General features: G+C 39.0%; 1 long non-coding RNA gene across 1 annotated transcript in view; it reads left to right on the top strand.

Moving 5' to 3' along the window:
* Positions 1 to 7412: 7412 nt before the first annotated feature.
* LOC127540342 (uncharacterized) overlaps positions 7413 to 12317 on the top strand; it is a 28450-nt gene continuing 23545 nt past the window's right edge. Inside the window, exon 1 of the long non-coding RNA XR_007948122.1 lies at positions 7413 to 7531. This is a non-coding gene — a long non-coding RNA (uncharacterized LOC127540342). The remainder of the gene's footprint in view (positions 7532 to 12317) is intronic.

Below are 12317 nucleotides of genomic sequence, written 5' to 3'. Positions count from 1 at the left end.
CTAAGGCCAGAAGAGTTTTAGAATCATTGACAGACTGTTAGAACTATAGCACTCTAAGGTCAGAGGACCTAAGAATCCCTGCTATATCTTCCTTAAAATCTAGGGGAAGAAATATTATTATATTCCTAAGGCCAGAAGACTTTTGGAGTCATTGACAGACTGTTAGAACAGCAGCCCTTTGTAGTCAGAGGGCCTCAGGATCCCTGCTATATTTCCCCTAGAGGCTGCACCCCATCAACAAGATGACTCAGAAATTCCAGCTGAAAAGACTGATGTCAAGCCTCCTGAAGCCAGAGGTTGGAGGGGTCAAAGCTGCAGCTGTCTGTTGTAGAAATGGCCCTAGAGAATCCAGCTCACTGACTTGTCCAAAAGAGATGACAAACCCTTATGGACAAATGGCCTGTCTGGCCTTGTCTGGCAGCAGCAGCTAGCCACAGCATGGCCGGCCTGGTTTAATCCAGCAGCAGCTCAGTGGCCCAAGAGCCTGCTTGGCCCAGACTCCGAATAACCCATCAGGCGGAAGCCCTTGGTGGTGGTGAGAATCAGCTCCAAAACTGGCCGAGTGCCTGACCAGCCTAGTGTACCGGCCCACCAGCTGGGCTGTGAGGAGTGCAGTCTAGCTGAGAAGTGGGGCCATCCATCCGTTCCTGAGAGCTCTCCACTTAGCCACTTTTAGAAGACGCCTCCCTCCCTCCCAGAGAATGAAAAGAGACCTGAGCCAGGTAGTTCTGAAGTGTCTTGGCCACAATAATAACAGGAGGATATGGTGCTCACGGTGAGTCACTTAAGGTGCTAAGCACTTAGAGTTATTAGTTCTTTTGATCCTCACAACAACCCTGGGAGAGAGGGATTGTTAGTCTCCATTTTACAGTTGAGGAAACTGAGTGAATGAGGGGAGTCCGTAAGTGGGCATAGATCTTTACATTATTGTCTATTAGGGTTATGGACACTTCCCCCCCTTTCCCCTGGACTACGTGTATTTGTTTGCTGAAATTTGGGCAAAATGCTTTTTAACTTCGTCTTTGTTATATCATTTAAGTCAATGCCCTTATAAAGAACTGTATGACTATTATATACGGGATGTATATTGGTGATTGTTATGGGAAAACATGCAGGCAGGGGTTACAGTATTTGAAGATCAGTCACCCTCAGTGATGCTGGAACTCTGAGAGCAGTAGGGAAGAGGGGTATCAGATACATGAAATAAATGCAGGATAGTTTTGGGGAGAAGGCACATGTGTGTACATGTGTGGGGAAGGAGCAAGAAAACCTTTTCTAGAAGGCTGAATCTTGAATGAAACCGAAGGTTTTCAGAGATGGAGGAGTGGAGTATGTTCCAGATATGGAATAGTTCATTATGGAGAAAGCTCTAGACTTGGAGTCACAAGAAGAGACCTAGATTCAAATCCTACTTCATATATCTGCAAACTATATGATTTACTGGCTGTGACTGTTAGTTTTCTCAACTATAAAATGGGAATGATAAAGCCCACAGAACCCACGTCATAAGGCTGTCAGGATAACTAAATGAGATAATGTCTCTAAAGCACTTTTTCTACATTAAAGTACTCTGTAAATGTCAGCCACTATACAGGAAGAATGTCTTGAAGAAATCTGAAAAAAAGAGGAAGGATTATATTTCCAAATGTGCCAGTCTCTGAAAATGAAATTGTCTAAGGACCAGAATGATTCATGCTGGTTTGGAGATCTCAGGCAGCAGCAGGTTCTTGTAAAAGATAATGGATATTTTTTAACCCTTTTCTTTCTTTCTTTCTTTCTTTCTTTCTTTCTTTCTTTCTTTCTTTCTTTCTTTCTTTCTTTCTTCTTTCTTTCTTTCTTTCTTTCTCTTTCTTCTCTCCCTTCCCTCCCTCCCTCCTTCCTTCCTTCCTTCCCTCTCTCCCTCCCTCCCTCCTTTCTTCCTTCCCTCTCTCTCTCCCTCCTTCCTTCCTCCTTCCTTCCTCCCTCTCTCCCTGCCTCCCCTTCCTTCCTCCCTTCCCCCCTCCTTCCCTTTCCCCTCTCCCTCCTTCCTTCCTTCCTTCCTTCCTTCCTTCCTTCCTTCCTTCCTTCCTTCCTTCCTTCCTTCCTTCCTTCCTTCCTTCCTTCCCTCCCTCTCTCCCTCCTTCCTTCCTTCCTCCTTTCCTTCTTTATTTCCTTTCTTTTCTCCTCTATTTTCTTGTTCTCCTTCTCTTCCTTTTCCTTCTCTTCCTCATTTTCTTCCTCCTTCTACTCCAAACTAGAAGTTTCCTTTTTCTTTTTGGGTCTAAAAGAATTCCCTTCAGATGTCAATGCAATTGTTAAAGACAGGGGTTTATGCCTGAAGAAAGCACTACTAGATATACATGCTAGCTGAAATCTACAACACTGATATTTCTCTTTAAGGCAATTTGCTCTCATAAGAAACAATAATAACAATGACAATAATTCAATTGATAAAACATTTTAGAATTTCCAAACAGCATTCCTTACAACCATCCTGTGAGTTGGGCAGTGCACTTTATTTCAAAGTAAATGACTTGTTCAAGGTCACAAAACACACAACCAGAACTTAAACTTTGGACAGGTTAGTCCATTTTTTGTGATTCAGTTTCTTCATCTATAAAATCAGGAGGTTGGACTATATATAGCTCCAGCTTCTAATCCCATGAGATTGGACAAACTCTTTCCTTCATCTTTCTGGTATTGAAGTTTCCTTGAAAAATGAGAGTTGGACAAGATGAGCTCTTTGACCTCTAAATCTATGATCCTGTGATACAAATCTTCTGACTTTAAACCTGGTACTCTTCTCCCTACATCATATTGGTAAGGTATGTGTATGCAAATGGAGCAGGGGTAGTGGAGGAAGGGGAGGATGGGATAGATAAGAATGACTGGCACTGAAGATTATCTGAAACAAAAAAAAGAGTTAACCTTGCCTCAGTAGGACTAATCATAGCACCTGGTCTGCTGGCAGGAATTCTCTGAACTGAACTGGTTAATTATACTTTTTTTTTTTTCCAAAGCATTTGGCTGATATTTGAAATTCTATTCTTATCTTGCCCAGGCTGCTATCATTTATTAATGAAGTTTTCGGCAGCAGGAACATTTCTGATGAGGTAAGAGTTTAGAGTCCAATAGTGAGGGTGTGCATTGGTCTGAAACACAATTTCAGTCACTAATTCAACATAGGTCAGTTGACACTCCGGTGGCAAGCATGATGATTTCCCATCTTGCCTTCCTTGCCAAGGGCCTAACCTCTAAATTAGCGGAACTGTCCACAAGGCATGGTGCTTAAGTGGTTCGAAGGCTTAGCATTTTCCAGAGAAGTCACTGAGTTTCCAACAATTCTGTAGTTCTGTTGTGATTACACAATTTGTGGAAATTTCTTTTCTGAGATGGGTACCTGGGGGAGGTATTTGTGGACAATCCAATTGGAAGAAAATGCCTCTGCAGATATAGTTGCAGGGTAAAGGGTAAATCTGAAGCATTAAATGTATGACATAAGCGGAGAAGAACTGGTTGTAAGTCATTGTGTTAGAAAGAATGGGTCATGTTGAAACTAACCCAATCAAGCAAAGTGAATCTGGACTGTTCAGAGTCATGCGATCCTCTTCAGGATCCCATGGGATCTCTTCAGAAAGCCCCAGAGGAAGCTGGGAAAGCAGGGTGACGGGGGTTCCAACTGTGAGCCAAGTGGTCCACTCATGGTGTTCAGTTAGCAGGCCTAGAGTCAGAAAGACTTCCTGAGTTCAAATCCAGCCTCAGACACTTACTAAATGTGTCCTCCTGGTCAAGTCACTTCATCCTGTTTTCCTCATCTGTAAAATTAACTGGAGAAGGTAATGTATAAACCATTGCAGTATCTTTGCCAACAAAACTCCAAATGGAGTCATGAAGAGTAGGACACAATTGAAAATAATTGAATAAGAGATGTATACATATTCTTTTGACTCTGTTTCTGGACCATTATCCCTAGAGCTTGCAAATTGTAAAATGTAAATTGCCTGCTATGTCTGAAACAGGGTGATCAGGGTGGTATTACAAAAATTTGATGGACTTTTTTCTTTTTTTTTTTTTTCAGAGTCACCTTTATTTATTGCTTTTATTTTTTATTATTAAGGTTTTTATTTTCAAAACATATGTGTAGATAATTTTCAATATTCATCCTTGCAAAACCTTGTGTGGCAAATTTTTTCCCTCCCTTTCCCCCACTCCTCCCCTAGATGGTAAGTAATTCAACATAAGTTAAATGTGCAATTCTTCTAGACATATTTCCACAATTATCTTGTTGCACAAGAATATCAGATCCAAAAGGAAAAAAATGAGAAAGAAAACAAAATGCAAGCAAACAACAACAAAAAGTGAAAATACTATATTGTGATCCACATTCAGTTCCCACAGTGTTCTTCCTGGATGCAGATAGCTCTCTCCATCACAAGACTATTGGAACTGGTCTGAATCACCTGATTGCTAAGAAGAGTCATGTCTATCAGAATTGATCATTGTACAATCTTTCTGTTGCCATGTACAATGTTCTCCTGGTTCTACTCCTTTCACTTAACATCAGTTTATGTAAGTCTCTCCAAGCCTTTCTGAAATCATCCTGCTGGTCATTTCTTATAGAACAATAATATTCCATTACATTCATATACCATAACTTATTTAGCCATTCTCCAACTGACGGGCATCCACTCAGTTTTCAGTTTTTTACCACTACAAAAAGGACTGCCACAAACATTTTTGCACATGTGGGTCCCTTTCCCTCCTTGATGGGCTTATTTCAAAGGATTTATTGAACGTTTTTGATAACATGAAGTTCTAGAATGACACAGTGGAGAGTGCAGAATAGATCTGGAGCAAGGAAAAACATTTCAATCCTGCCTCTAATATTTACTGACTCTCTGAGCCTCAATTTCCTAATCCATAAAGCAAGAGTGTTAAATTAGATGGACTTTGAGGTCACTTCCAGCTTTAAATCTCTGATCCTAAATCTCCCAAGGCATATTTACTGATCTTATTGATGCAACCATAATGCCTATTATCTGAAGGCTTTGGCACTAGTAAAAAAAGATAGTGACAAGGATAGAACTTAACAAACTGTGCTGAATCCTTTCTTCCCTTTTCCTTCTGCCTTTTTCCAAGAGGAGCCCTCATGCCCAAAGTGTTCTGATTATTGAAAGGAGCTGATGCTATACCTTTGGGCTCTAGGGATGATAGTCCAGAAGCAGGAAAAACTGAGGTCTCCAGAAGAGAGGTAATGGAGGGAACTGCTCTTAGAATGGTCTAAATTTCAGAGAAGATATCTTTGAGATTAGGTAAAGAAGAGAGGACTGGGGATTAGGAGCCTCATACTGCAATTGCATCTGACAAAGGATGCTACATCGCCAACCCAGGGTCTCCCTTCCTCCTGAAAGGAAGGAGAATTTCAAAGATGGAACTTGGTCATTACAATTAATCAGCATTCAGCCACCTTTTAGCATTTTTCATTTACATTATTGTTATCATTCTAATCAGTATTTTTGCCCTTTCCTTTCCCCTGCTTTGCTTTTCATAATTTTGTGAGAAAATATTGTTTATGATTGCCTGCCTGGAATACATTACAAACAACTTATACTTTGATTTTATATTAGTATTGATTGAAGATATGCATTTTTGATTGGCAAGGAAATCAATGATATCTGGGCTCTTTTGAACTCGATGTTATAATGACTGCTTTACCTCAGTTATACTTCTCTAAGAAAGGGTGGTAAGGACAGTCAATGTGTTTACTTCGATCTGTTTCCCATTTTCAAAGTCAACAGCTGGCTTATATAGATTGGCTCAGAGATTTTATAATTGTAGTAATTTCTTCTAATTTAGTGTTGATTTTGACTTTGCTAAAAGTAGTCCATGATGCACAATGAACACAGTAGATGATTCAGAAAGAATGCTTATGTTAGTAAGCAATTATTTCCTGTCTGTTGTAGTCAATTTTATGTTTTATGTGTTTATCATTTTAAATTCAATTCATTGAATATATTAAGCCCTACTGTGTGCAAAGTACTGGCTAGGTGCTGTGATGCACAGAAAAAAAATGGTTTCTGATCTCAAGGAAATTATATTCTCCTGATGAGGCAGGGGTTACAACATTTACAAAGTTATGTTTATAACCGAATAATTTGAGGAGTGAGAGAGGACTAACAACTTAGCAGTCAGAGGGAATTAGGAAATGGTGGTAAGCTAGATAATAACTTATTGGAAACCAGGGAAAATGACATAAATGATAGTAATAATGGTCTTTTCAAAAATTCTATGGATTTTTAAATTCTGAATTATCAAATACCAAATAACATTAGCATTTCCATATATATTTTAGAACAGAAAGAAGACATTGTGAAATGGTGAATCTCTTTTGTGAAGATTTTGTTTTTCTTTTAAAGCATTTAATAGTTTTATTTAATTAATAATTTATTGATCCACAATGTTCGATATGATAATGTTTTTAGTTGTGTCTTTGTGATCCCTTCTGACCTTTTTTCTGTTCTCAGTCTTTGGGCAATTCTATCCTTATCCACCTTCTCCTTTCTACTTCTCTTCCAACTGAAAAGCAAATAAAATTCCTTGTAATAAATATGCATGGCCAGACAAAATAAATTACCACATTGACCATATAAAAAAGTATATCTCATTCTGCATCTTGAATCCCTCAGCTCTCTATAAGGAAGTGGATAGCCTGCTTCATTATTGGTACTCTAGAATTGTGGTGGTCATTACATTAACAATATTGTTCCTTTCAATTCTAAATCCATAAGTTATTAATTTCATTTAGCTGGAGTAGAGAAGGTATAAAGGGGAGTAATATGAAATAACTATGGAAATATGAATTGAAACCAGATTATAGAAGGCCTTCAATTCCAGGCTGAATTGATGTTTTATGTTAAATACATACATTAACATTTTAGAACATGGTCAGACCCACATCTTAAGGAAATTATTTCAAGACCTGTATTGGAGGATGAATTGGCAAGAAATCTGTGAAGGATGTTTCAAATTTGCCTTATCTAGCATCTTTTGTCTTGCTTCTGAAGAAAAGTAATTAGAATACATAAACATAAGGCTTCTTAGTAGTCCATAAGCCTTTGGCTTCTGCAGTTTTTAATTCATAATTATTTTTTTTCCAAAATAGTTTTCTTCTTCTTTCTCTGTGTTCACCTTCATATTGAAACCATCATCAATTGTGCATCATCTCTAAATATGTTGTCTTTCTACCAATAAAGATAAAAACTCCTTGAAGGCAAAGACCTTCTCCATGAAGATTGTATTTGTATCCATAGAACTTAGCAAACTACCTAGCACATAGTAGGTGCTTAATGAAATCTTGTTTGCTAACTGAGTTATAAAGTCTTGTCCAGTTCTTTAAAAACTTTATTCTTTTTCATCCTCCACAACAGATGGTATAAATCCTTCAATAATTATCTTTCCAGTGCTGTTTGCTTGGATTCTTGAGAAGCAATGCAAAGATGTCCTGTGAAATGACTTTTCTTATTTCTCTGGGCACAATATGAGACCAGCTCTGGTAAGTTTACTTGCCCCCAAGAAGAGAACTTATGAGTCTTCTGCTTTCATTTCTGGTGGGGAATCTCAATATGGTATGGTTCAATTTTTCTAGCAATATATTCATCCAATTATTAGACAGAGAATTTAAATCTAGAGACATTAAATTGTTTGCAGGTGACATAAAATGATATGATTCTTAGATCTCTCTATCCCTATATCATTGTCACTTATCACCATGGAAGCAGAAAGGGGCCACACCGTAGGCTATTTTGCATTTTTAAAAAATCCATTTAATCAATTGCTGACATCAAATAATTCCTCACTGATCATGAACCTTTCTACACTTTGTTAGCCTGGCTTAATTGTTAGACACCACTATTATTGGAATTTTTACTGAAATCTCTCCTGCTTCGTAGAAACTGCCAGAGCTTGTGTTCCACTGACATAGCCTTCAAAAGCAAGATCGTGACTGTGTGATGATGTGACATCATCTTTGATATTAATCTACAGTGCTAAGAACATGTCTGAAAACATCTTAGTTTCTTTTAGTTACCTGTTATAATCTGTCCTCCATGAATTTGTTCAAATCTCTTTGAATCCATATATATATGCATATATATATATATACAGCCTATATACCACTTCTTGACATGATGAATTTCATAAGTCAACAAGAATCTGTTGAGTCCTTATTGTCTTACCATTTCAGGGCCTATACTAAGCTCTGGGGTTACAAAGAAAAGCAAAAATAGTTCCTTACTCTAAAGGAGTTCAAGTAGGCGGATAATATGAAAATAATTAGGAACATATAGATAGAATGCGTGGAAGGAAGGTGGGAATCTTTAGAGGGAAGACACCAGTAGCTGGAGTGACTCTTGAAGAAAATTGGATTTGAACTGAATCATGAAAGAAGAAAGCAAAAATAAAATAGAGCTGAGGAAGAAAAATATTCCAGTCTTGGGGATAGAGCTAGTAGAAAGATGTGAAATAGGGAAATAGAATGATGTGTTTAAAAAAGAACAAGTCAGTCAGTGTTACTAGATCACAGAGGGCATGGTAAGGGGAATAAGGGCATGATATGGAAAGAACAGAACTCTGGAAAGGTCAAAAGGGATCAAGTTGGAAAGGGCTTTCCACGCCAAATAAAGAACTTTATGTTTGATCCTGGAAGTATTAAAGCAACTCAAGGTTTATTACTCTTGGCGTGAATTCAGTTTAATTTGGCAATTAGTGAGCATCTCCCATATGTTATGTTCCATGGGGAATATGGAGATGAATTAACCACTACAATCCAGCAGCAGGACACAAAATACACAAATAACTGGAATCACGAGACCACAGTGAGTGCATAAGAGAAAGGCACAGAAGATACTACGTGAGGTCCATGGAAGGTAGAATCATCTTGGAGTGTGGGGAAATTAGGGAAGGCTTCATGGAGGAAGTTGGGCCATGAAGATGAATATTGTCCAATAGAGATGAGCTGGTGGGAAGAGAGCATTACAGGTATAGAGACCAAGATGAGTATAGGCACAGAGGGGGAAATGCAAGGTAGATAAGAGTGACTGGCTCAGCTTTCCTGGAGTGTAGATAGTTTGGGATTGGGAAAACACTGTCCAGAAGGCCAGATCTCACTGTTTTCAAGCTCCTATTGATGTTCCCTCATTACATAATTTTGGGATTTTATGAATAATTAATAAATACTTATTAAGTGCCTGTTACATTCTAGGCACTGTGCAGTGCTGGAGACACAAAAGGAGGTAAAATGTGGTCCCTGCACGCAAAGAGTTTACAACCTAATAAAAGAGACAACAATGCAAACAAATATATACAAAGCAAATAATATATTAGATAAGTAGGAGATAATTAACAGAGGGAGAGCACTGGAATTCCTATAAAAAGTGGAATTTTACTTGGGACTCAAATGAAAGCATGGAGATGAGTAGTTGGAACAGAGAAGGGAAAACATTCCCGGCATGGGGGGCAACCAGGGAAAATGCCAGGAACCGAGAGACGTAATGTCTTATTTGTGGAACGGTTAGGAGATTTATATCATTGGAATGAGGAGTACATATTAGGGAATAAGGTGAAGATGACTGGAAAAGTAGGAGGACATTGAGATCCTGAAGAGCTTTGAATGACAAACAGAGAATTTTTCATTTGTTCCTGGAGGCAATAGGGAACCACTGGAGGTTATTGAGTAGAGGGGATGGGTGACATGATCAGACCTGTGTTTTAGGAAAATCACTTTAATGACTGAATGGAGAATAGATTGGAATGGGGAGAGAGTTGAGGCAGTCAGATCCATCAACAATTATTGCAGTGGTTCAGCTGTGAGGGTTTAAGGGCTTACACTAGAATGGAGGCAGTGTCAGAGAAGAGAGAAGATATATTCAAGAAATGTTACAAAGGGGAAGTTAAGGTGACTTTGGCAATATGTTACCTATGGGAGGAGGAAGGGGGAGAGATGGGGAGGAATCCAGGATGGCTCCTCAGGTTCAAACCTGAGGGACTGGAAGAATGCTGTTGCTTTCTACATGAATAAGGAAAGTAAGAGGGGAGAGAAGGTTTAGAGGGAAAGATAGTGAGTTCTATTTTAAACATATTAAGTTTAAGATGTCTTCTGGACATCCATGTGAGATGTATGAAATGCAGTTTGAGATGCGAGATTGGAGGTCATCAGAGGGATTGGAGCAGGACAGGTAGATTTAAGATCATCAGCATAGAGAAGAGAGTAGAGAATATAAAGGAGGAAAGAATGATCAGCATCATCAAAAGCTGCAGAGAGTAAAGAAAATGGGAATTAAGAAAAGGCCTTTGAATTTGGCAACTCAATAAATAATTAGTAACTTTGGAGAAAACAGTTTTGGGGGAATGATAAGGTTGGAAGTCAATTTTTCAGGGGTTAAGAGGAAGAGGAGAGGAAACAGAAGTATTTATTGTAGATGGTTTTCAAGGAGCTTAGTTACAGAGATATAAGACAGTAGGGATGGAAGGATCAAGAGAGGGTTTTTTCAGGATAAGGAGAGACATGGAATTATAGAGGAGCCAATAGAGAGGGAGAGATTGAAAATAAGTGAGAGGCTGGAGATGACAGAGGGAGAAAACTGCTAGAGGAGATGGAATGGAATGGAATCACTTGAACAAGTAGAGGGATTAACTTTAGTAGGGTTATCATAAGTACAGGAGGAGAAAGCAGCAGAAGGCAAGAGAAATAGGAGATGAAGAAGATGGGGAGAAGAGGGAGCTCATGGCAAATGGCCTCAATGTTTTTTATAAAATGTATAATGCTGAGAAAGTGGGGAGAGAGGACATCATGGGAGATTTGAAAGGGACAGAATGAATGGTTTGGAGAACAACTGTGAGTTGATAAGGAAAGTGCAGTGGGTTACCTCACAACAGCGAGAGCCCAGTTGAGGTTATTTGGCATAAATTTGTTGTGCCCCCAGGCAGAATGGTTCTGTGACTTTGTCCATTTTGATTCAGCAGCATATGTGTAAGTACAAGGCTGAGGCTGGGCTGGATGTAATTGGAGCTATAACAAGGATATTAGAGATTCAAGGGAGGGAATTATAGAGTTGAATTGGTTTACCAAAGAGTGAATCAAGATGTGGAAAAGAGGAAAAGAGCGGATAAAGCTCGAGCACCCTGACATCTTCGTTCTGCCCCAGAATTCAGAGGAGAAAGTGGCTAATACAGGGGAAATGGCCTGGGTTAGAATTTAGGGGTTAAGAGATTGGACAAGTATTGATTCTTTTGGAGAAAACAAACCATAAGAAGTCACAAGCATGGGGTAGGAAAAGAGTGGGGGGGCAAGAATATCACTTAGAATGAACTCTAGTCAGAGTTAGTTAGGAATACTGAGAAATGGGAAACCTCTTCATGAAATCTCCCTCTAAATGAAAAGACTTCTCAGCTGCACCATATGCAGAGTTGTAACTCACTCAAAATTGTATTGAGGCTATAAACTGTGAGAGCTCCTCTTGAAGAATTTATGAGAGTGCTGAGAGCCATATATTTACTCTGGAGACATCTATTGTTTGTTTATAATGTGTGCATGTTTAATTTGCAATAAAACCAGGAGGCAGTACTGTACAACTGGCAACGCATCCACCCTCAAGTGCAGATTTGGAAGACAGAAGGTAAGAAAGGGAAAGTCAAAAGAAAATTGATAACTCTACCCCCAAAAAGACCTGAGCAATTTCCCCACGGTGGATCAGATCGAGCCTAGCCTTACCCTTGCGGGAGCTAGGAGACCACCTGCAAAGGTCCAAGGAAGGACACTTCTTCAAATACATTGACTGGAGTCAGAGAGCCTGAATTCAAATTTTGATTTTGACATTTACTTCCTATGTGGTCTTGGGCAACTCACTTAATCTCAGTGACCTCAGTTTCCTCATCTATGAAGTGAAATGACTGGTCTAGGGGGACACTGAAATCCTTTTCAGTTGCCTATAATCTCATTAATTATAGTCGCAGTTAGCATTTATATAGCAATTTAAAATATTTTATCATCGACATAACATTGGGAGATGGTTGCTTTTATTAATCACCATTTTATAGGTAAAGAACCTGAGATAGAGAGAAGTTCAGTACCTTACTTGGGATTGCACTGTTAAGTGCATGAATCTAGGTTATAAAATCAAGTTTTCCCAACTTTAGTCTGTTCGCTGTTGCACCTAACTCCCTCCATGATATGTATCATACATCAATAATCTTAGGGATGGACACTGGATCTGTGAACCTCTCCCAATGTAGGTTGGCAACTTATATTCATAGAACAGGAATTCTTAACCTGGAGGCCCACG

This window comes from Antechinus flavipes, chromosome 6 (genome assembly GCF_016432865.1).
Source record: "Antechinus flavipes isolate AdamAnt ecotype Samford, QLD, Australia chromosome 6, AdamAnt_v2, whole genome shotgun sequence".
Classification (NCBI taxonomy): Eukaryota; Metazoa; Chordata; class Mammalia; order Dasyuromorphia; family Dasyuridae; genus Antechinus; species Antechinus flavipes.
This window is presented reverse-complemented; position numbering and strand designations above follow the sequence as displayed.